The 25,389-nt window shown below is 36.8% G+C and overlaps 1 protein-coding gene and 1 long non-coding RNA gene across 7 annotated transcripts in view; both read left to right on the forward strand.

The window, feature by feature from the left end:
• The window catches only part of VTI1A (vesicle transport through interaction with t-SNAREs 1A), a 313,354-nt gene that overhangs the window by 76,497 nt on the left and 211,468 nt on the right, over nt 1-25,389 (forward strand). The gene's annotated exons all lie outside the window — the stretch shown is intronic.
• Nucleotides 3,097-3,678, forward strand: LOC107181643. The gene is made up of 3 exons (XR_001512317.1): nt 3,097-3,158; nt 3,292-3,429; nt 3,523-3,678. It is a non-coding gene; the product is annotated as an uncharacterized LOC107181643 (long non-coding RNA).

The following is a 25,389-nucleotide window of genomic DNA, read 5'->3' on the forward strand; positions in this document are numbered from 1 at the left end:
CCCCAGCCTCCACCTAGGAGTCATCCCGATAATTCCTGGGATGAGTTTGAACATGGATTGAGACATGAGAAAGCGAGCACAAAGCTTTTTTTTTTTTTTTTTTGGCTCTTCTTACTAAAGTACTGTGTGTGTGTGTGTGTGTGTGTGTGTGTGTGTGTGTGTGTGTGGTGGGGGGAGTAAGTGTGATGGATACCCTGTTGCTTGTACATTTTGTGCTTCCCTGCTAGCTCTCAGCCTAGTCATGTCTAGTCAGTCAACAGCTCTGCCTTTGGGTTATGATATAAATTTTTGATACTAATCATTTTGTTATAGTAGCAGTAGAACAGCATTTTTCAAAAGGAAAAACTTTTAGAACTTATTGGTTTCTTTTTCTTAAAGACAATGAAATGCAAGGAGGGGGAGATGTGGAAGTATGACTCTTTTTTTAAAAATATATACCAAGCCTTATAGTTGGCACGCCTTCTCTCATCATTACCTCAGGCCACCCTGCTCAGGTGTTCCATTTGGTCATTGATCTTACAACAGGGTGCTGTACCACTGCCAGCCTGTATTATTTCTGTATGTTTTCTTCTGGAAAACAAATAATTCTTAGAACTATAGCATTTTCATGAGAACGAGATCATTTTTGTATGCCACTGTTTTTCTTTCTATTTGCCTATCTCTACAGGAAAAGCAATCGTTAGTGGTATCAACTTACATTTTAAAAAATCAAACAAATGTGTTTCATGTTAGGAACTTTTTAAAGAATCAGAACAAATACATTTACAATGTGAGGTGACTTCCTTTATATCTTTAATTGTCTAAAAGTCTTGGTTGAACTACTGACAGAGTTTTCCTGAGCCTTTCAAGGGGTTATATGGAGATTATGGAGTATGAGAGAACAATACTGCAGCTTATCACATTCTCTCCTTTGGTTCTTGATACTGTCCTTCAAGTCACCTTATTACTGTTATTATTTTAATCAACTCACTATAGAACTCATTTAGAAATTTTAATCCGTTTTGAAAGTATCTTAAGACGAAGTTGTTTTTTATCAGACTTCAAGCCAGTCATTTTCTTTATCATTTCACAAGTTTCTTCCATGGCTGCTGACATTTTCTTATCCTTCTACCTCTTCCTCATTATTTTAATTCTCTTCCTTTCTTCTCCTTTCTTTTTCCCTTCATCCCTTCATTCTCCTCTCAAGAAATATGAATGGTCACTATGTACAATGTAATAATTTGATTCCAAAGTACAACTCCCTGAATGTATTAATGTATCGTCGACAGAAAATATGAATGGGTAAAACAGTGCACAAGAATAGAAACTAATGCATAAGTAAAACTATTGTTAGTACGTTTTTATTGATTCTAGGAAGACAGGAAGGGAGAGGAAGATAGATAGAAACATTGATGTGTGAGAGAAACATCAATCAGCTACCTCCCGTATGTATGCAACCAGACTGGGGACTGAGCCCACAACCTGGGCACATGCCCTGACTGGGAATCAAACTGGTGACCTTTCAGTGCATGGGACAACACACAACTAACTGAGCCACACTGGCCAGGGCTAGAACTGTTTTCAAAGTCATAAGTTTGCTTGGAACTGAGCTAACATCTGGAAGAAATAGGAGAGAGCCTCTTTCATTTACTGATAAGTCTCCTTATAAGTCTCCTGGGAAAACAGACCCAAAAAGTATTAACTATATGTGCCTTGCTCTTAAAGCTGTTATCAGTTGGTAGAAGAATAACTTTATGACTTTATAATATTAGTGGGAGTGGTAGACATTATATGAAAGAAGGCAAATGTTGTATTTCACTTATTCCACAAGCTTTTATTGAACCTCATTGAGTGTCAGGCACCTCAGCAATGCAGAGCTGGAATGACGAGATATTCCAGTCCTGCGGGTTCTGAGTACAGAATGTTGTGTCTATAGACACTTGAGATTTTTCAAAAATATGTTTTTATAGATTTCAGAGAGAAGGAGGGACAGGGAGAGAGAGATAGAAACATCAATGATGAGAGAAAATCATTGATTAGCTGCCTCCTGCACTCCCTATACTGGGAATTGAGCCAGAAACCCAGGCATGTGCCCTGACTGGGAGTCAAACCGGCGACCTCCTGGTTCATAGGTCAATGTTCAACTACTGAGCCAAATCCGCTGGGGATAAACACTTGAGATTTTTAACTTAAGTAATTTTGTGTAGGCACAGATTGAAATTTCAATATATGACATATCCATATTATTGCAGCAATAACAAATTAACATTTTGTTTTACAATATTGGAACAGAAAATGGGATTATACAATTGGATTGATTTTAACTATTTTTATCTAAGCACCTCTATTTTAGAGAAAATATATTTCTACAGAAAATTAAACTTATTGACAGAAAAGTTTTCTTTAGAAAATGTTTCTTCATTCATTATTTTGAGTGGTGGACCGTGTGGTTATGCTTTCAGAATTAAAGATATTTCTGCTTGAATATGCATTTTTTAATGCTGAGAAGGATTACTTGACTATGTTCTGTGAGTTTTAAAAAGTCTGCCCAGTGGTAAAATAATAATTTGTACTGTGTAATGATCACTTACTTTAGAATTAAAACCCTATTTAAAGTCTCACATCTCAAAAAGCTGGGGTTCTGCTCAGGAAAGAACAGAGGAGGTTGGTCTCTGGGTGAAACTCTTAAAGAATATTTTCAAGTTGCGCTAAGTTTACTTTGTAAGGTTCTCTGAGATATTGGTGCACTTCCCAGTGGTAAGAAAAGGATGCCATTTAAGCCCTATTTTGAGGACCTTCTCCTTAGGAGGTCCACGTGAATGCATAGGGTTCATTTTTAATCCATTAAAAAGTATTATACTCATTTTTAAAGGTGTCTTAAGCCATGTTGCCTATCACTTTTCCAGTTGGTCTGTGAGACACACGTAAAGCCATTCTTATTCCGTGGCATCTCTGTGAGTTGAGAAAAAGAAAGACGACCAAAGCAGATGGCTGGAATGCCAATTTACTTTCAAATGTTATAACAGAGGATGGTTAAGCTTATGACCTTGTTGCACTTTGCTTGTATAACTTTCCTTGGGAATTTTTTTAATCAGGTTTATTTTCCCTTTGACTCCGATTTCCAGTGCCCAGAAGTCTTCTTTTCAGCAGTGTTTATGTACTTAACAGCATTTTCTGAGGTGGGCACTACAGAATTTTCACAGCATGGGTTCGTTGGGCTAAGACTTTGTGTACGACTTATATCAAGTGGAAAAGTTGACAGACATGAGCTTTAAAAATGGCTTTTTGTGTGTGCTCTCTCTCCATTTGAAGCTTTCGCCTGTATTTCCTGTTGGGCTACAGTGTTTTCCAACGTTGCCGTTAAGAGAACAAAGTCAACACTAAAAAAATAATTTTTTTATTGAAGAATATGTTTTTCCAAGTAAAGTCATTATCAAAGAGACTGTCATGGTGGGTCGTCATTCATGTGTGGCACAGTGTTGGCCTTTTGCATCTTGAGTTATAAACTCGAAGTCATAGTTAAATAAATATCTATTTATTTAGAGAGAGGAAGGACCCTCCCTAAAGCCAAACAAGGAGAAAAGCTTTTTGAAGACTGTCCCTTTGGAGGAAAAATAAGCATGTTGTTGGGTAATCCTGCCATTATGTTCCTTGTTGGTAATCTCATCACAGCCAATGATCTAAGATCCTGGTCCACATTCAAAGGTTGGTATTTATGTCAACACAAAATATACCTTTACAATAGAGCTAATTTTCTTTATTTCCATTTTCAATGCTGTTTGCAACACACAGCACTTGAATGTAGCACAGTGGAACTTTAACATTTATTCAGAAAACAAATAATTGGCTCCTATGAAATTAGATCTGTACTGGGCTAAGTTGATCTCTGAAATGGCAAGAAAAATGCTGCCTTAAATTAATATGATTAGCAAGATTTGCACTAGTGAGTCAGGTAGGGGAGATAGTCAACACACCTGAAAGGGGTAATGGATTTTATGTAATTTAGGAAGGAACAGATCCTGCCACTGTCCTAGGCACTTAGAATATAAAGTACCTTTAATAAGCTGGAATGTCTTGGCAAATATCTGTTAGGGAAATACATATCAATAAATCCCCATGATAAACATGATTAATGTATTTGAAGCAGGGTGGAGGAAATTATTAAGTCTATTTCACTGTGTCAGGGAAGACTCAGAAGAGGTGGGCCTTCTGGGATAAATAGAGGAGGAGAAGGGGAAGTGGGTAAACCATGAACAGTCAGTCTCTGGGGCAAATACTTGGCTTATGAGACTTTCTAGAATGTTTCCTATGGAATATCTAATGGTTAGCTTAAAAAAAAAAGATTTTCATTGATTTTTAGAAAGAGGGGAAGGGAGGGGAAGAGAGAGAAATATTGATGCGAGTTCATGGGTTGCTTCCTGCACATCCCGGAGATGGAGATCAAGCCTACAACCTGGACATATGCCCTGACGGGGAATCAAACCAGCAACCTTTTGATGTATAGGATGATGCTCAACCAAGTGAGTCACGCCGATCAGGGCTCTAATGCTCCTCTTAATTATTAAGTGTACTAGACAGTGATAACATTAATTTTTAAAACATTTTCCTCAAATTTTTACTGTTTCAGAGTACCTCCCCAATTATCCTATCCATTTCATAGTCAGTTGTGTAATTATTTTTATTTAATACATTTGAACATTTTTAATGCTTTACATTATAAACTTTGGTAAATCTTAACCTTGTAGCATGTGCTAAAAATAATAACACTCATGTTAGAAATAACACTGTATAAGCTACTTTGAAAATTTCAGACTACTTTTACATCTATTACCTCATTGTATCAATCAATAGTTAACTTATTTGAAATGGAAATTATTTGTTGAGATTGAGTACACTGATCCTCTGAATACTTTCTCAAATGCCATCAATTTTCACCAACCAGAAGGGCTTATTAAGTTTCATTTGGTCTCCCTCTTCCTCATTAGCATATCTATGAATTACTCATAATGTTCAAAGCTGTATGCAGACCTGTTGGTGATTAGGACCTGTTATTAAACAAACAAAACTCCATCTTAAGAAAGCTGCACAAATTTAAAGGATGGACCAATTTTTCTCCCTGGTGTTAGCATAGGACGTTTACAAAGTCATCTAAATTTTTCATGTAGGTGAGTTAAAGAGATTGACTGGAGTGACTTTGTTAATATAAAAAGGAGACCTTTTTTTTTAAACACTGTGACTCCAAAAAGGTAAGCATGAAGATGGACCAAATATCTTATTGCCCCTCTGATACTGCCTGCCAGCTGTGCATTTTCTTACTACAATGAACCCCCTCATTTTTATTGCTGTGTACAAGGTACAGCGTTTCATTTTTCTTCCTGCTTGGGCTTCCTGTAGAATGCACACCCCATATAGGTCTTTAAATTCCTACTGTTGTGCGAACAAGTCAGTCTTTCTGTTCTCTCCTTTGTTAACTGTAAACCTTGTGGAGCAACCACGCTTCCATGCCCTCCGTGAGTGGCTGGACTCTGCTCAAATTAAACACCGTGAGATTATCAGCAGGTTACAAAGGTGGCGTGTATCTTTCTCTTCAGCATCTTTGTATAACATTGTCTTGATCTGGAAAATGCTAACAAACTGGAGCGAGCTAATCATCCCATACCCACCCACCCCTTGTAAATTAGGACCTCATGCCCACCACATAAAAAGTAGGGAGAACACATCTATAACATTTGCTCTCCTGTGAGGATAAAAAAAAAAAAAGGTACACATAGAAAATGCATAGGAATTATTTTTTTAATCCAAGCATCAATTCAGATCACCTGTCTTTCACCTGCAGTGAGGCAAAATGGAATGTGTTTGGATCTTTGTAACTAAACATACCCAGGTTCAAATCTCAGATCTGCCACATAATAACTGGGAGGTCTTGGGCAAGTTCATTAGCCTTTCCAAGTATTCGCTTCCTAACATATAAAAATGTTTGCAGGTCGTCTGTAGAGAGGTTGTTGTAACCTGCTGATAATCTTACAGTGTTTAACTTAAGCAGAGTCTAGTCCAAATAAGGTAAACTATATAAAATACCCAGCACATATTTGGTCCATCAGAGTGCTCAGTAGAAGTCGGATTCCACTTGCTACATTGCGTAGTTATTCTAGGTTCTGTGATGAATAAACCCCAAATGCCCCAGTAGCTGGGTGAAGTCAAGTTTACTTCTCACCCTTGGAACAGTTCAACACAAGTGTCCCTGGTGAGCAGACAGCCTCCGTGTGCTGATTCAGAAGTCCAGGCTTTTCCACTTAGTGGTTCTGCCCTGCCCTGAGGCTTTGGAGTCCTGGACATTCAGGCTCTAGCCCAGCAAAAAGAGAATGGAGAACACACACCACCCATAAAGCCCCATAGGCAGCTTTTGACACACATTGATTGGACAGACATTTCACGGGCAAGGACTAGTTGAATGGTGCCAATTACGTGGAAGGGGACTAGGAAACATACTTCCACCTGGACAACCACTTTCTAAGCACAACTTTACCGTATGGCTCAGTGGTTGAGCATCGACCTATGAAGGAGGAGGTCGCAGTTCAATTCCTGGTTGGGGCGCATGCCAGGGTTGCAGAATCGATCCCCAGTGGGGGCATGCAGGAGGCAGCTGATCAATGATTCTCTCTCATCATTGATGTTTCTCTCTCTCCTTCTCCCTTCCTCTCTGAAATTAATAAAAATATTTTCTATCTTTCTTTCCCTCTCCATTTGTCTCTGAAATAAATAAAAAAATATATTTTAAAAAGAAAAAGAGAGAGAGAGAACCAGTACAGATGGGCAGTGTATTTATTCCTTGCCCACTTCATTGCCTTATACTCCATCAATTAAAACCCTGGCTAGTAATCACATGATAGGGAGAGGTGGAGGAGTAGATGGCACAGGTCAGGTTAGTGGTTGTAATCTAGAACTTGTGACAAGTGAAACTTATCTATGTTCCATTAAGAGACACATTAAAAAGTCAGTATCATCTGCTTTCCTCTCTATCAGACATTTATCTTCATTTGCTTCTCAAATGTATATTCCTTAGATCTGTAACAAAAGATTATTCTGCTGCTCGTGCTTTCATCTAAGTGTTGACAATAGATACAAGTCGGCAAATTTATTTACATCATTTCTAAACAATGTGCTTAAGAAACATTGCAAGCTGTCATAGCCAAGACCAACGTAAGGAAACAAGTGACTGACTCTAATGTGGTATCCTGGATGGTGTCCTGAAACATTAGACAAAGTGTCTGAGGACACCAGATGAAAACGAAGGAAATATGAATAAAATATCGCCTTTAGTTCACAATAAGTATCAGTATTGGTTCCTTAATGGTGACAAATGTAGCATAGTAATGTAAGATGGTAATAATAGGGGAAACTGAGTGTTAACTGTATGGGAACTCTGTACTATTCTGGTTTTTCTGTAAATCTAAAACTGTTTTAAAAGAAATTTATTTTTTTAAATTGATGATTTAAAAAAATCATCAATTGCAGTATCTTCATAGTTATTAAATGCCCATAGTACAACACTCAGTTGCCACAGACCCGACCTCTGTTTTATCACTGTAGAAAATTTAGCCTCTCTGGTAACTAACTGAACCCATGCCTATTGAAAGTGTCTTGCCTAGGTTTTGGTACTTAGTAAATGCTCAAGGAGAGTATGTTCTTTCTCTTTCCTCTCCCTCTTTCAGTGCTTCTAGTAATTCTAAAAGAACAATATGAACACTTACTTGGCTGTGAAAAGGATTGAGCTAATAAATACTCAATTTTAGGATGCCGGGGAACATGGATCTAATGTTCATGTGGTTACTTTCAGTGGTAAACATACAATGCAATATACAGATGATGTGTTATATATTGTACACTTTAAACCTAAATGATTTTATTCAATGTCACCCCAACACATTTAATAAAATAATAAAAAAGAAAATCCAAAGATGTTATTTATTAGAAGAATGGTCATCAATAGTCAATATATTTTTCAATATATATTTCAGAAAATTACAACAGACTGTATGATAATGATAAAAATGGTTTTATAAGACTATTGATATGATAATTTTGCTCTTCTAAATTTCCTAAAATGATACTGTTTAATTTTAATTAAAAAATAACTTCCTCCATATTTAAAAGTGCCTAATATTTACTTTGAAGGCTTATTCCACATTATATTTCTCAAATAATATAAAGCAAGAGCGAGAGATTCCATATGTCAATACTATGAACAAACAGTTATTTTTGTTCCTCCTTACTTAACTGCCCCAATTGTGTACCACTATTAGGATTTACATCTCAAGGTCAAGGTCCCTGAAAAGTCTCTAGTAACAGACTTTGAAAACTCTCTTTTTGTTTAGTTTCCTTGGCCTTCTTTGGTTATTCTGCCATCATAATGACATTTCCCTGATTTCTCCAAACACAGTTGTGCCCATTTCAGCAATATTCATATATGAAAGGAAGTGGAAGTTCCAATCCAGATGTGGTGACCCTTGAGATCTTATATTGACCTTAGTAGGTATTAACTTTTTAGATCAATAAGAGCTGTTATTGACCTCAAAGAAAAGTCAATATCTGCTTGTTAATTTGCAGCTTGAAAATGTTACACATTTTGTTCTTCATTATTACCCTACTTATTTCAGCCTTTCCAAAACATGTCTTTACTGTTTCTACCAAGAGATCATAATGTCAAAACATTTTAGTTTGGGTGTCTGAGGAGATGATCATTGGACATGGTAGTCATTCGTGAGTAGTTCATTTTAGTTTCTTATAAAATTACAACTGGCTGAGATTCATGCTCTTCAGGAAAGTGAAATATACTTAATTATATTGTATCCAATATAGTTTTTAACATTTGAGAAGCAATCTTAAGTGATCTGTGGTCCATGGTAGGAATATTCTCTCTCTCTCGAAATGAAAAGAAAGTTAAATTGGAAATAAGTAGTCTACAAAGCAATTAGTAATGTTTTTTGCTTTTTCTATGTATAAATGAAAAAAAGCAGTGCAGAGAGATGAATGTTCAGCATGTATGTTTTATGTGGATAAACATTAAAAGCTTTTGGGTAAGGACTTCTTGTGTGGGTTTCAATTTTAGAGGTCTGTGCTTCTAAAGTTTTATTGAGTGTTTAAGTTTTAAATATTGGTAGAGAAGTGGCTTTTCACATCATCATTGTTTTGTATATTAACATGGAAATGTCAAGTTTTACATAACTTGAAATGTCTCAGAATTGCCTATTGCTGAAATTCAAATGTCAGAACAATACTGCTGCACATATATGACTCTGATATTTCAACTCTTAAAAACCTCATAAATGATTCAGTATCACTTTGGCCTTGTTATGGTATAACTTTAAAAAGAGGCAGAGCAATTTAAATCTGGTTTAGGAAGTGCTAGTCTCATCCAGCCCAGGCATAGAGCCCTAATCTCTCATCCCATTCAGGATCATTCATCTTTTTTTTGAAAATATGTAACCATTTTGATGAAGAATTTGAGTTTTCATGAGGATTCTTTCAGTATTTTGCACCAGTGCATAACGAAGCTATTTCATTTTTGGCTTATATCCTATTAGTTCATTGTTATGGAGTCCTCAATATAAAAAATAATAATAAGCTTTTTTTCAAGTGATGAATGCTTTCTAGACCATCAATGATAGATAGAGGCAAAATGGCCTATAGAAATAGACCTTCTACTATTAATTTACTTTTCCAAAATTTGCAGTTTCTATACATTTATATTTTAAAATCTCACAGCTGGAGTGAGCCTTCGAGGTGACAGACTGGACTTTGTCATCTGGTACAGAAAACTGAATATTGATGTCCAGTCCCTATTTATTGCTGCTTTAAGTTTTTTACTTAAAACTCTCAAATACTGTTGACCATGATTGGTAGATTAATAGTTGGAAATAAAATAGCCTTACTAGCCCCATATTTTTATATTATTTCCTTTCTTATTGAAAAAAAAAATGCTTACCCCAAGGGAACTTTATCATTTGAAGAAACTTATTTTCATACATGTTCCTCATAGCCTGTTTTACTTCTTTTTCTAAGATTCGATGTTATGACAATTAAAATATGCCAACATTTCAGTATGATTACATTGAAATGTTTGGGGTCTTACTAGTCCAGAAATAAAAAACGCCATTAGGGTCAGAGCTTGGAGTGTGTACCTTAGCGTGTTTCATTTTTCCTCTGCTGGAAGATTAGTGGAAAATAAGCTCTGTAAATTAAATTTTATTGCAAAATCATCTTCCGTTGTTCAGCAGTGAAGATAATATTGAGTGATAAGGTTGGAGTGGGCTTTGTATGAAGCAATTACAGCATGAAGACTACAATCTGAATGAAAAATATTGCTCAAGGTTTCCTGTAATCTGTAGAAAACTGCATTTGGGGAATATACTTAAAATCAGCTGGTTTGATACAGGTGATTATAATAAACAAGATATAGTGCAGCTTGAAAGCAGCATTGCTGAATGGTTTTAACAACCATTTATATGTAGTGAGAGGTACAAATTTGTATATATGCATGTTTTTTTATGCTTGAAAAATTATAATTTTGAAAATTCCCCCTATACTGGAGTTCTTTCCTTTTTTCAAATTTATCTTTAGTGTTGAAAGTTATACAGATGTACCCCTTGTCCCCTCATTGATCCCTTCTAGCCCATCCCCTCCCCTGGAGTTCTTTCTATAAAGCTTGCTTTGTCCAGTGAGCCCATCTCTCTCTTTAGATAACTGCATATGAAAGTTAAGATCAAAATGTCCACTGTGTGTTTTACTCTCATGTTGGCCCATGTAAAGAGGGGTTTCTATTCCAGGTCTTCATTGTGTCGTCAAAGAAGCACCTGGTCCTTTAATAACTTTATTTACACATCACCTCTTGAGTTTGGTCTTTACATAGCAATTACAGATAAGAACAAAGATGTTGTTCTTGAACTATATGGAAAATCCTTGGTTTGTAAGGCCCTCCTCCAAGTAAACCTGAAGAAAAAAACATGTGCATGTGTGTAATACATGCATGCGTGTGTTCCCCTCTCCCTCCAAATCCAGTTCCTGCATGTTTCCTGGCCTTATGTTCCTTCCCACCCATCAGCCAGGACACATTTAGTGGGTGTCTGACATGAGCAAGTTAGCGACACAAGGTACTGGAATGAAGATAGATTATGGCTTGGTCAGCTTTGGGGCTCCATCAGAAGGAAATGAGCATCTCAGAGTATTATACAGCAGAAATCATGAAAGGGCACTCTTTGTTACATAATGTGCAGAGAATCCTGTCATCCTTTAATTTAAAAAAAAAAAGCCATCCCCTTTAATAAATAGTAACCTAAAAGAAATAAAAGTTCCGGAGAAGACTATGGAGGCTAATCAAGATGAAAACAGCCCATTAAGGAATGATCTGAACCAGTTTTGAGAAGCAGAGCCCGAGACCTGGCCCGGGAGGCTTTGGCTAGGCGAAGTTCACTCGGTGCTGGGCACAGACCAGCTCCACAGGCCCCAACTTTATTAGTGCGGAGATAAGCTGATTAGGTCTTGTCAATCAAAGGTGCCCATATCTCAGTTGAGAGACACACTCTCTCTCCATTTTTCTTGAAGCATTGAAGCGGCAACAAAGAGAGAGATGTGTGGTAGGCATCCCCATGGTTGTCGCCATGCAGGGTGCAAGGGTCCTGTGATGATGTGGTGACTGTATTAAAGAGTACATCAATTTGTTTTAAAGTGTTTTGATTTTTTATGGTGGCATTAAGAGAGAGAACATTGTGGTTGCAGCTTTACTAGAAAGCAAAGAGTTCTAGAAGAAGAAAAAAAAAAGTGTTTCTTTGAAGCCTACCAGGGCTTTGAATCTTGCTGTGCCAATGGGCGCTTAAGTGCTCCCGTAACTGCAACCTCAGATCCACCATCAGCTTAGGAACTACCTTCCCCTGCAAAGTATTCATTTAGAGGAACGGGAGAAAAATGTTTACATTGTCCTAATCCATAGTAATGTTTATTAACTACACATTTTTATTTCTTTTTTAACGATTGAAGATGTTGGATGAACAGATAACATATTGGTTATTCTGATGTACCCTGACCCGGCTGTATACAACAGAGATGGTTCTAAATGTCCCCCAAGCACAGATTGGCAACTTTCCTCTGTTCAGTTGTTTTGTACACAATAAGGAAGGCCTTGCCTCATATAAACCTGACTAATAAACTCAGGTTGTCAAAATGGAATTCTGTAGGGCTTCAGCTTGAGACATCTCCTCCAGTCAGTATTGAGAGAAAGGGAGAGGGAGGTGCAGGGGGGAAACCTGGCCTTTTGTTCTTCACATCTGAAGTTTGCTCACTGCAGGCCGCCTCCGCACTTCAAATGCAACAACCGAAAGGACCCCGGCCTCTCCTTCCCTCTCCCTACCTGCGTCCCCTGAGCTGCAATCCTGCACAGCCGTGTTGGATGATTTCTTTATCAGCTATTCTTCCCTTCCCTCTATCCGTTCCCCACTAACCAATCAGGCAGCCCTCTGAAGAAGGACTCCTGCTGCTTTCAATAAAGTGTGACTCCCGTACACGCAGGTCCACACAGCCGTTCTAGATGTCGCCTGTCACAGCACAGCACAGAGAGGTAGCGTGTCCCCACACTTGGGTACCTTTATGAGGTGTCCTCTGAGGAAAATAAAAGTTTTTGGAGATGAAGACAGGACTAGTCTGATGTGGAGAAGGTAGCCCATCTTACACAGCTGATTACCCAGAGTGGGCACACAGATAAGTAGGTGTGCACCGTGCATGTATTTGAATGTGCTCATGGCATGTGTCCTGGTTTTAGGGTAGGTGAGGTAGTAAAAACTCATTTTTCACTGGTTCTGTACACTCCCAGACAAGGAGTCTCAGTGATGACTCTGTTCCAAAGAGTGTATGACATTGAAGTGCCTCTAAGTTAGAGAGACGAGGGTCAGTGATGCTTAGAAATAAGTGTACTGTGATATATACAGATTCTCTATTCAGGATTCTTTGCTTTGAGAAATTTTATTACCTGATTTATCTTTATCTCAATAAGGTTTTTAGCATGCTCACTAAATCCTCACCTGAGGATATCTTTTTATTGACTTGAGTGAGAGAGGAGATATATATATATGAGAGAGAGAGATAGAGAGAGAGAGAGAGAGAGAGAGAGAGAGAGAGAGAGAGAGAGAGAGAAACATTGATGTGAGAAAGTAACATGTATCAATTGCCTCCTGTACTCACCCCAACTGGGGATCGAACCCGAAACCTAGGTATTTGTCTTGACTGGGAATCAAACCTGCAACCTTTTTGGTGTTCGGGACGTCACTTCAACCAACTGAGTCACCTGGTCAGGGAAGCATACTCATTTTTTTTTTATGAGAAAAAAAAATAGCATGCAACTTTCCAGAAATACCTTTAAAAAAATGCATATGGGTACAGTCACATGTTGGACATGCGTATCTCTAGCCTGTATAAGGAACTTGGCCGAGCTTCTCATTGTTTAGGTTTCTAGTTCATCGTTTAGGTTTCTTCTTCAGAGAAGATTCTCCTGACCACTCCATTAAAGTAGCTTTTCTCTCATCTCTTACCAGGCCCCTCTTTCAGAGCACTGGTTGTAACCAAGGATAAACCATGAATCAGACTTGTCTTGTCTTCCCCAGAAGAATGTACGCTTCCTGGGGGGGCATTTTGCTGAATGAATGAAAGAAATGGGCAGCTCTGCTCCTTTATTACAAAGGAAAGTGCTTATTTTCAAAAGTCTCCCACTAACCTTTAGCGTTGCAGTAAGTGTGGCTACTTCCCAGCCCACATTTACAAAGCAATGTTGGGGTTTTGTGACGTTTTAGGATTTGACTTTTTCTACCTCATTATGTTGAAATTCTTAATACATTTAAGTAATTCTCTCAAAAATACCAGTGCATGTAGTTTTTTTTAAAAAAAATATTAGCTTTTACTCTGCAGAGAAAAGTCTACTCTACTTAAACTAGCTCACCACCCAGTTGCTGCTTTAGCCAATAATGAGTCTGGATTTCCTTTTTAGTTTACCAATTACTGTAGGTGTTGAGCTTTGTTGTCTCCATTTACCAATTATAATTTCATAAGTTTACTTGGGTAATTGTTTTTAGGCTATAAAATTAATAGTAAAAATTAGGTTTCTGTGTTATAATGTTGCCTTATCATGAGTTCGAGTATGCTTGTTTCACAGAAAGGAGTTTGGGAAGAAATGGTTGGACTGAGAGGCATTTGCTAATAGTGCCTTTGTCATCGAGTAAACTTTAGTTTTCAACTTTATTATGTGATGAGTAAAACACGTAGCCATTTCTCTTTTGTTGCTTATAAGGATACACCAAATATTTAAATTGTTCAACATTAAGCTGTAAACATCTTCAGTTCATAGCAGTGACTTTGGAAAATTACCTTTTTTCATGTAGAAGCTAAATTCAAAAGGGAATAAGATATTTTAACGTGATTCTCTGATCACGGATAACTGAACATTTCTGTTAGAATAATATAGGGAACTGCACACCAAAATAGATCATGCTCAGAATCAGCATTTGAAAAAACATGCTTGAAAAAAAGTCTTTTAAAGAGTGAATTTACGGATACACTAGAAATGATGGAAGACTATTACAAACTAAAGGCCACTCTTATTTCCCCCTCAGAAACATTTTCCATGAATAAATACTATTTTGAGTTGCTTTTGTCATCAACATTCCACCCCCTAAATTAAAAAAGAATCTATCATCGAACTCAGTTTCTAATGTACCAGAATTTACTAAGACCACTAGGTGCTCTTAGTCCCTAAGACACTACTTTTAAATTTGTAACGATAGGAGTATTCTGAGTCATTTGATAAACTTTTCTTCAGGAAAAGAACTTTTTTAAAAAAATAAATAATGTCAAATGGTTATTTTTCTGCCTCTTAAGTGACCTTTCACGCGGAATATTCCTGATTTATCGCAAGTAAACAGATGTAGCTTATGACACCAGAGGTTTAAGGTAACATCATTAAAGAACCAAAATTCAAAAGCAATGGTGTTTTACTATTTAAAAACAATCCGTATTTTTTCATATTCTTCCTTGAGGCATTAATGTTTGTTCAAGAATTAGAGGGTGTGATGTTCTGTTTCTTTATGTTTACCTTGCAATTCTGCTTGACAGTGTTTATTTCTGAAGATAAGTATGAAGTGTGAGTATATTTAGAATAATTGAGTCAATATTACCTTTAGGATGTTGTATTTTCCTAAGGAACAAATACAAGGTAACTTCCAAAAATGGAAGGATTTAGAAAGCAGTTTTATCTTTGTGTGTGTGTGTGTGTGTGTGTGTGTGTGTGTGTGTGTGTACATATATATAACTATATAAAATAGATTTTCTTTTATAACAACATCTAAGTGTCTCTTTATTCAGGTGGTTTTATCATAGCAATCACATGTTGTAGGGAGCTCTTTTGTACCATTAATAATAACTAAGACACAATCATCTTTTTGAGGGAGAAAAAGAGAGAGAAGAGGGAAAGGCTGGAATTTGAAAAGGAGGGAATCTGTTCCTATTCCTTCCCTGAGGCTGAACTGTTTATCACTCTATCCTCATTCGATAAAAGCGAATTTCATAATAAAATTTTCCCTAATCGGGCCCTGTCACTGAAGGTGTCTTATCGCTGAGAGGAAAATGACACCGATCCTATCGGAAAACAGAAACGATGTCACCATGTTCCCAATCACAGCTCTTCAGCCCCCATATCTACCTTCTCCACAAACACCAAGCAGTGCTTTTTTCATAAGAACATCAAAACCCAGCAAAGTCATTAAAATTGCACCCGCGTAGAGTTGCAGGGACCAGCCGCACTAGCGCAAAATGGGATGTGGGAAAACAGACTCTAAATGTGCTAATTCCATTGTCACGTGTTTACAGCTTAATTTTAATCAGTTAAAAAAGCCACACATTGCAATAAATTGGCATTATCTCCTGTGACACCAGAAGACACAGTTGGTTCAAGGATTTAGAGGGTCACTGGCGACAGTATCTAGTATTACAGACAAAGTATTTTTACGCTTGAACTACGGTAGCTAAGGTACAATCCCCAGTTAAGACGGCAGACAAAGGCTAGAACCCACATTGCACTAAGTTCAACTTGCAGACCACCTTCATCCTTGGTGGACTTTGTATGCAAAACAAAGAATTGGAAGACATTTTTTTAAAAAAGAGTAATTTATTCATCTTATAAAAAAAATTTTAAGTAGCCTTTCAGTGCTGTAGCCTTATTGCATACTTGGCAATAGACCAAATGGTCTTTCCATGAGTCCTCTCAGTAGACTTGTTTTCCAGTCCCGATGTTTCATTGACTGTGTTTACATTGACCATTCGACTTGCGAGCCTAAACAAAGATACATTAACACGCTTGAGGAAATGCAAACAGAAAATAGTGTCATTGACAATTGTTGGGAGGCCAACAATGAAAGACTGTCTCTAATGGTCTTAATTTATTAACGTCAAATTAGCACCAATATATTTTTACACAATTAAGTTTAGAAATTGCTGAAGTAGAAACTGTTGGCAAATTTAATTTTAATTTGTTCCATGGGGTTATTCTTTGGATATACACGTCTCTATTTCAAAGCAGATTAATCCCTTGGACATGGACTGGCTTTTCTGCATAAGACTATCTGAATAGTTTTTGGACAAAAAGATTTCTTTTCTGTGGCAAGGTGTAAGATGTCACTTCAGTTCTCAAATTTAGTATCTTAGCTTTGTAACCTGTCAATACATGTATGTGAGACATCATAAAGTTTTTTCTAAAGCCTCACATGATTAAAATACCAACTAAAATGTTGAGAATTGTCACACTTTTAGTTTGTGAGCTAACAATAGGTGGAAAAATCTCAATTTCATCCTGAAACTAGTTTATTTTCCTTTTTAATTGACAAATCTGGCCTTGAGGGAGCAAAATAAATAAATAAATGCAACCACAACTTTTATGGATTGAAAAGAGCTGTAGGGAATTAAATCATTTGGCAGTGACTGAAAAAAATAAACATTTGACTGACTTTTGTTTTAACTTTTGTTTAACACTTTGTTGATTTCTTTCTTTCTATCCAAAGCAACAGAAAGGAAAGATGAAGTAATAGTGAGCCAGAAGTAAACGGAAATTATTTTTCAGTGCGTCGTGCTTGTCTTCACTGTGAGCTTAGTTTTCTGTCGTCCATGTCAGATTGATCAGACCTCTGCTGTGTGATTGACGTACTTTTTTTTAAAACCTCCGATTGTGAAGTTAAGACAGCGAAGTTATAGAGCCACGAAAACAGTGGTTTCTGATTGCGCTCGTCTTACCACAGAGGCTGTCTGAGTTATTGCACTTCGTCCATGTTTAAACAGCTTTAGTAAATTTACAGGGCCACTCTTTTTTTCCTCTCTCTCTCTCTCACAATAGAGAAGAATGAGCGCAAATTTCAAACTCAGTCTTTTTCTCCGTTAGGATTAGCAGGCAGCTCTGCATGAAGGGAGAAAAGTTGGGGCCTGTGGAAAAGACTTCACCAGATGATGGCTCTTGGCTCTTTTAAGGAGCCACACACACAAATAACAGGAGAGTTCATTGTGTACGGTGGAATGCTAGTTTTCGTTAAATATCTAAAAAATGGTTTCATTGATTTTGCTCGGATTTTACTAGTAGCTGTGGTTCTTTGTCAATGATTTGTTTCTTGACTTTTTTTTTTTTTAGGAGATGAGCTAGTTTAAATTTCCAAATATATACATATATTTTCCTCATTGTGTGTCAAATTAAAAATGTGTGGATGATGATCACTATGTGCAGCCTTGAAGGGAAATGGCCACCACCGCCCCCTCTGTATTTGACTGGAGACCCAGAGGATGTGTTGATTGAAGGAGATTTATGGAAGGAAATGTATTTATCAAGTTCATACATGAGGTAGCAGAACAGGTTTTATTTAGCCTTCCTTTCACCATAAAACAATGGGCCTCTGTTTAATTAACCTGATACAAGTGTTAAATTGCAATAATGTTCCTGATTTAAAATTTGTAATGTATGTATTTAGTGTCTGGGGGAAGATCTATTTTAAAGAGATTACAAATCACTGTGTCCTATGTTAATCTGAGAGGAAACAACTATTAAAATATTAACTCGGCCACAAAACAGCATTCTTATTTAGATTTTTGGCTGAGAAAACAGAAAAATTTCAAATTTATTCAGAGGCTACTTAAAACCAATTAAAAACTATAATGCTGCATGTTTAATAAAAAAAAGACCTTTTTATTTATTTATATTTACTCTATTTTAAATAGTTTTGCAAAAAGCAGTGAAAATCATGATGCAATAGAAACTGAATCTTTCATGTGTCCCTCTTACAGAACCATATTATAATTTTAAACCCTATGTATAACCTAAACAACTGACTCTACAGTTAATGTTGTATTATACTTTTCTACACATAGGCTGCGCCATTGAGCCACTGGTCAAAGAAATGTTTCTAGCTTGTAGTGAAGAGAGATGGGAATGTAGAGTACACGAAAAGGACTGGCTCTCAGCTTTTTAAGTATTTATTACTATAATTAATGTATAAAAAGCATATTTTAATGTACTTAACTATCATTTTTTGATCTTTTAGGATATGATCTAATAATTTTAAATGTAATGTTTTTCTAAAACACAGGTATTCTTCCCAGTGTTAAATATTAGTTTCCACAGATATTAGTAAATGTATAAGAAAAACATAGATCTAGGTAAAATACAATTTTTAACTTGTGAAGTCATTTTAACATTTTTTATTTGACTGAGGACTATTTACATTTATTATAACTTAAAAGACAAACACGATTTAAAGTAACTTTGAAGGGTCAAACATAATTAACACAAATATGTGCTTGGAAATTTTACATTAAAATTTATTTGCCTTCCATATCTACAGAAAAAATTTGTGAAGTTAAAGTGAATATTGTTCTTTCTCTGATGGAAGATAAGGAACTGTTCAATAAATCTAAGTAAAAGCAATTTGGAGTTATGGATAATCATTGCATTTTCCTTTCATTTCCATTAATATTGGAACTGCTAACATGAAAAACTATAGTAATGTCTCTATTGCATTTTTATACTTTGGTGCAAGAATTACATAAAGTAATAAATTTAAAATAATATTTACAACTATATTATATTTCAACCCAACTGTCCCTTAACTTTTATGTACTGGAAAATAAATTTTAAGCACAATCAGATACTTTTAATAAATACAGGGTGTCTCCAAAAATGCATATACACTTTGAATAATTGTAAAAGAGGTGTTTATTAGGATACATTTGATTTTTAAAATATAATTGAATCAGCTGTTAAAGTGTGTATACTTTTTTGGGGGCACCTGTATATGTGAAAATTAAGCTTAAAATATGTACAGTTAAACGTCATTCTTTAATCTTTGTATTTTGTAGATCTGCAAATTCTCAACACAGTGCTCTGCTCTTTCTTTGCATAAACACATTTTGGATAAATTATTGTCTTATTTAATAGCGTGAATTAATGAGAATACTGAGGTATTTCTCTCCACTAGTGGAGAAGTTTGTGATAAAAGAAAATTTAAATAATGATATTTACAATTAGCCAGGGCAAAAGTTATGAAAGTGTTGGTGTCATTGGCAAAAGCAGGTCCTGCTCGGATCCTCAGCATGTAAGGCTTTGCACGCTCATGCCCATAAATGCCCCCTCTTAACACCCCACCACTTCCGATGTGAATCTTCAGGGAAAAGTTTCTAGAAAGTATGTTCACCAGCCAGTCATGTGTTACAGAGGTCATTCCAATGTTTAGACTGATGCCAACTTACTGCCAGTTTGGACATAATATTTCAGTTTATTGTAGGGAACAAAAATCTTACTTGAAACTAATAAAAATCTATCCTATGCAGCACAAAACATTTTTGTAAAACACTATTTTTGTTTATAATGTAATTTACTTAAATGCAATGTGGTTTGTTAGAAGTATGATTTTTCCAGTTCATGAATTCGTGAATGAATGTCAATTCTATTTTTCATTACCAAGAATAATATGATGTGAAAATGTATTATTGCTTCCATTGATATTATCTTCATTTTATTAAGAAAAATAAGTATGTAATATCAGATAGTCATATTAGAATTAACAGAGTGATTTAGATTTACAGTATCAGACTCGTATGTATTTTACTTTATAGTATATTTTATGCAATCAATTTTTTTTTCTTATCATGAATAGTGGTATCAAAGCAAAGGTAGAATAATTGTGAAAGGTGATTCATCTTGTAACTTAAAGTGTATTGGGAATCTGTAAAATTGGATAAGTGATATTGTTAATCTGTTGCTTATAGAATACCTCTAAGGTGTAATTTTAAATAGCAAGTGCTGCATGGGTGACATGTCCAGATACCAGAGTAAGACAGTATTCCGAAGGTTGCGGTAGAACGTGACTCTCCGTTCATGACCTTAGATAACCTGGATCTTTCTGGAAAGGAGGACCATTTTCATTGGAGACGAGTGTGAAGAATTAGCACTTAACTAGGGCACGCATCTTTGTAGGCAGGACTAGATTAGCCGTTGTTTATATGTTACTGCATTTTTAAAAAAAAACTAGATGGATTTTGACTGTTTGGCAGTTACGTTTGTGATTATTTTACTTAAACTAAAGCTCTGTAATGGAGCCAGAATTCATTTCAGGGTCCAAGGTGATATTTTATAGCTGTTTCAGAGTAACTGAAACTGAGGTATCAAGAGAAATATGCCATGCATGTTAAGATACTGTGGCCAGAGAAAGGGGTAGTGTGTGGTCTCAAATCTAAGCACCAAATTACAAGTCCAGAAGGAATTACACACATCAGGATGTGATGGAGCTGCTTTGCATGTTAGCAGCTCTGTGTACCTGTGCTCCAGGTGTGGAGCCAAGAGAATTGTTTACTAAATGCTGGCAAATGGTTCTCCTTTGAAAAGGAGATTCCCCAGTCTTATGCGAGCCGTCACCCAACAGCTAAAAATCACCAGGTACAATTATGTTCTCCCCTTGAAATTTATTTAACTGGTCATGTTTTACTTACTTATATTATTTATTCAGTTGAGGGGTTATCAGGACCTTGTGTTTTCCTGCTTCTTCCTATAACTCCTCTGCCCACCTCTCCTCTGTGCTTGGCTGCCATGGAGCAGGCCCACTCAAGGGGTGAAACTCAAAGGCTGATTATTGGCCTTCCAGAAACCCTCAGGATGGATTCCTTGAGAAGGGGAACAACCATGTGTTGAGTGCCTGCTGTGACCCGAGCATACTCTGCATGTGACCTTCAACACTATCTTAAAAAGAACATGCTATTGTCTCCATTTTACAAGTAAAAAAACAGAGGTCCAGAGAAGTTAAGTACCTAATCCAAACGAAGGACCATGTGCAGTCAGATTCTTTACTTTTTTCATTGCCACCTGCTAAAGGTAAAGTTTAGTTATCCTACTTGACTTCTAGCATAGAAAACAGCATTGAAAGGTAAGTGGGAACATCTCTTGAGTTAAACTTTGAAGACAGAGCTAGGCATTTTGTCTTCTCCATGGGGCCAACTCCCATGATGGTGTTGCCTAAAACGCTGCTGGGCAGATACCTGACCTCGGTGAGAAAGAGCTGACTGGCAGGAAGGTATCCAGGGAAAACTTCCGAAGCTGGTGATGTGATACTGCTAGGAGCGTGTTTCTGAAAGGGAGGAAAACCCTGCATCAGGACCACCTGGTGCTTACCAACCACACAGCTCCCTGTGCCCCATGCCCCGTGCCCCAATGCTAATTGACCCCATCAGTTTCCCTGCAGGTGTGGCCCAGGCATCTTCACTTCCTGAGAACTAACTTCAGGTGCTCCGGAAGCGTACTCACTTCTGAGGGTTGTTGCTTCCTGGGTGAAGCATGTATGAACTGGGGAGGATCTATACTTTGAAACCTCACGTGCCTGTCTACAAAATCTGTTTTTCTCTAGAGAACTGTTTTCTCTGTGCAAAGTATCCATTTATTACCATCAATTCCCTGCATCTTAGTGCTCAGAGATTCAAAGACATATTATGGGGATTTCCTGCACAGTATCTCACACAATTGTATGACTTGTTTACTTCTTGGTCCTTTTTCCAATAGAAAGTAAAATGCCACCATGAACCACATCATATTAAAATATACAACTATCTCTTGTGAAAAATGAAGTCAAGGCAGACACCTGGGAACCCAACAAACTCTAAACTGTGTACAGATTTTTTTTGTTAAGTTTGGAAATGGAAAGCTGCCTGAAGGTCGCATATTTAAGGTCAGATTCCCTGTTTCTTTCATTTTCGCCCTGTGGCAAAGCAAAGCAAGACATCCTATGGAAAGAAAAATGAATGAAGGAAAAGAAAACCCGAAATTGGCATTCTAATAATAAATTAATGATAACGATTGAGGCTGAAATTTTTGATCTTTGGAATACTGCAATATTCTAATTTTCAGGAGGATGAATTAGTGTACAGTATATTTCAGATTGACAGTTCCATGAATGTTGACCCATATTTTGAGACATAAGCAAAAATGGTAGCACCTGTAATGAAGGCAAACAGAGTATTTAAAGAAAGTATTTAGATTTCAAAGTGAAATGTTGTTCATATAATAGACTGAGCATCTCTGGGCACATATCTCTGAAGAGGCGAAAATGCCTAAATATTCATTTTCTCACCAAGTTCTGGTGTCAGGGAAGGAAGTCAGCACATTTTATCTCATGGAAGTTATCATCCATCTTAGACTTTTTCCACATTCTTCCTTTCTCAGTTTTACTGGAAGAATTGAGGTAAAAGAGTTAATAATAATAGAGTAATCATAGCATTTATTGAGCAGTTACTGTGTGCCAGGCACCATGTTAAAGAGTTTACATAGGCTTTGTTTAATTCTGAAACAACCCTACCAATATTATTCTCTTCACTTTACAACTATTAATTAAAAAGCATCTTCAATGTGCAGGGTACCATACTATGCTATTGCCCATGTTATCTTAATCTTTAAAGCATTCTGTTTGTGGTGTACGGGTATTTATCTTTTTTTTCACACATGAAGAAATTGAAGTTGGGAGACCAAGTAGCTTATTCAAAGTGACATAACTGGTAGATATTAGTGAGTCTGCACCTTCTGGTTCCCCATTCTACTTTATGCTGCCCTAAGCTGCATTTAAAAGATCCCACCTTGTTTATTCTTCCAGGTGTAAACTCCAAAGAAAAGACTAGTAATTTTTTAAGTATCCGGTGATGCATCTTAAGGAAACTTATTCTTCTCTAGGGGAACAACATGAGCCTTGGAAAGATATCTTAGAATGCCTTAAAACACACACACACACACACACACACACACACACACACACACAACAAAAACATAGGGTAGTAGTTGAGAGCATGAGCTTGAGTTAGATGGGTTTCAGTCCTGTTCTACCTCTTTCCTAGCTGTGCGACTTTGGGGAAACTGTGTCAGTTTCATCTTCTGTAAAATGAAGGTAATGATAGCATTGTTGTGTACCTAGTAAGCTCTCAATGGAAGGTATTCGTCGTGGTGGGTGTTGTTGATGTTTCTCCTACATTTAAATTTTTTTAAAGGTTTGTTTGTACAGTTCTTTAGTTGTTTTAGTTACTTTACCTCTCAACCCTCAGCAGAAGGGTTAAATTAAAGTAAGGAGGACAGACACCATGAAATAAGAGAATTGCCATTAAAGAAAGGGAGTCACAAAATTGCCTTTAAAAAGGCAGTCAAATAATGGCTGCTTATAATAATAACTTAAGTCAATAAAGAAATGGAAATGTTCTCTGTCCTTTGTTTAAGGAGACAATGAAGTGTATTTTAGTGGGGTCTTTTAGAAGATTCTCATTAATTAATCAAATAAATGTTGCTTGAAGTTAAGTCGGTTTTCATTATCTGGAAAGTTCTTTTTCTGCAACACCCCATTTCACCAAATACTAGATAAATGAGTTGTTACCCAACATCTATAGTGCTTTCAGTTTACTTGGGGTGACAGCCCCAAATGCTACGAAGTTTACTCATGGAATGTATGCAGCGAGTTGTGTTTATGTAGCTGAACTCGAGAGAACATGCCCCCACCGTGGTGTTTAAAAACATTGTCCTGGCCCAACTGATGTGACCGGAGCCAGCATTCAGCTCAAAGTTCACAGCTCTTCATGCTCACTAGCTCTGTGTAGGTTCACCTTGTGTGTTGTCTGCCCCATTACCTGAAGTAGTCCAAGCACCTTGGGAGTGGAGGCTAAGCCTTAGGCCCCTTTTTTCCTCCCCTTTTCATGCCTAGTGCCCTGCCCTCAGTGGTCAGCAACTTCTGTTTACGACAGAGGATGTGTTTATTAGAAAAAAATCTTATCTGTGAAATCCACCGAACATCCATGCAATTGTTTCATTATTTAATACAAAAGGACAATGCTATTTATGTGTTTGGGGAAAATACTAAATTCCCCAAGAAATGAAAAGGTAAGACTAGATCACAAAGACTTACTCGGCTACCATGTATTCTACCCACCTGGAAGGCAGGGCATATTAATGGAAAGACCATGGAATCAGATATTCAACTTGTAAGTCCTTCTACTTCTAGAGGCCCTTTTATTTTCTGGCAAGCTCAGTAATGCATTAAAAATGCATGTTAATTGAGGTATATTCACGATCTACTGGTGAGAGGGCCCTTCAGAACAACAAATCTGTCCTATTGCCTTGAACAAGTCAGGCAGTATTCTTATTCCAATGAAATTGAACTCATGCCAGACTCTACTTTAACTTTGGTTTTGTATCTTAACAATGTTTCCTGTAAGCTTTAGGATATGATCAAATAAGTTGTTAAATTATTTTTCTGAATGTAACCTTTCATTCTCATACATCTCTGCTATTTCCTAATGAGCATTATAGTATTAATTTCATTTTTTCTGAGTTACTTAAATTACAATACTTATTGTATACTCTAAATCATTGGTTCCTAAAAATCTGAGTTTTAAAATAAAATAAAATAAACCAAGTGACAAGTACTATATTAGGCACTGGGAGGAGTGTGAATCTAAAAGGCAAGATGGCGAAGGACATTAGTGGGTGCAGTGTACAGCGATTGATTGGTCAGGGGAGGCTTCCATGTCGTGGTCTAATTATGGAAATTCCCAGGTGTACAAAGGAAAATGCTAGATGAATGTGATTTGGCTGGTACTAGACTCTCTTGCTGAATTATTTGAATGGTGGTTCCACTATAAACCCCAATATTTGCACTTTCCCCTTGAATGCTTTTGCCCAACCATTTCATCTTAACAGATAAAATAACTAAGGCCCTGATGTGTTAAGTGACTTAGTCATGTTTACATGGCCAGTTAGTGGCAGAGGAAAGTCTAGATTCCAGATCACTGTTGTACTTTCTTCACTAATATGCAATCTCCATGACT

The sequence above is a fragment of the Myotis davidii genome, unplaced genomic scaffold (genome assembly GCF_000327345.1).
Source record: "Myotis davidii unplaced genomic scaffold, ASM32734v1 scaffold107, whole genome shotgun sequence".
Lineage (NCBI taxonomy): Eukaryota > Metazoa > Chordata > Mammalia > Chiroptera > Vespertilionidae > Myotis > Myotis davidii.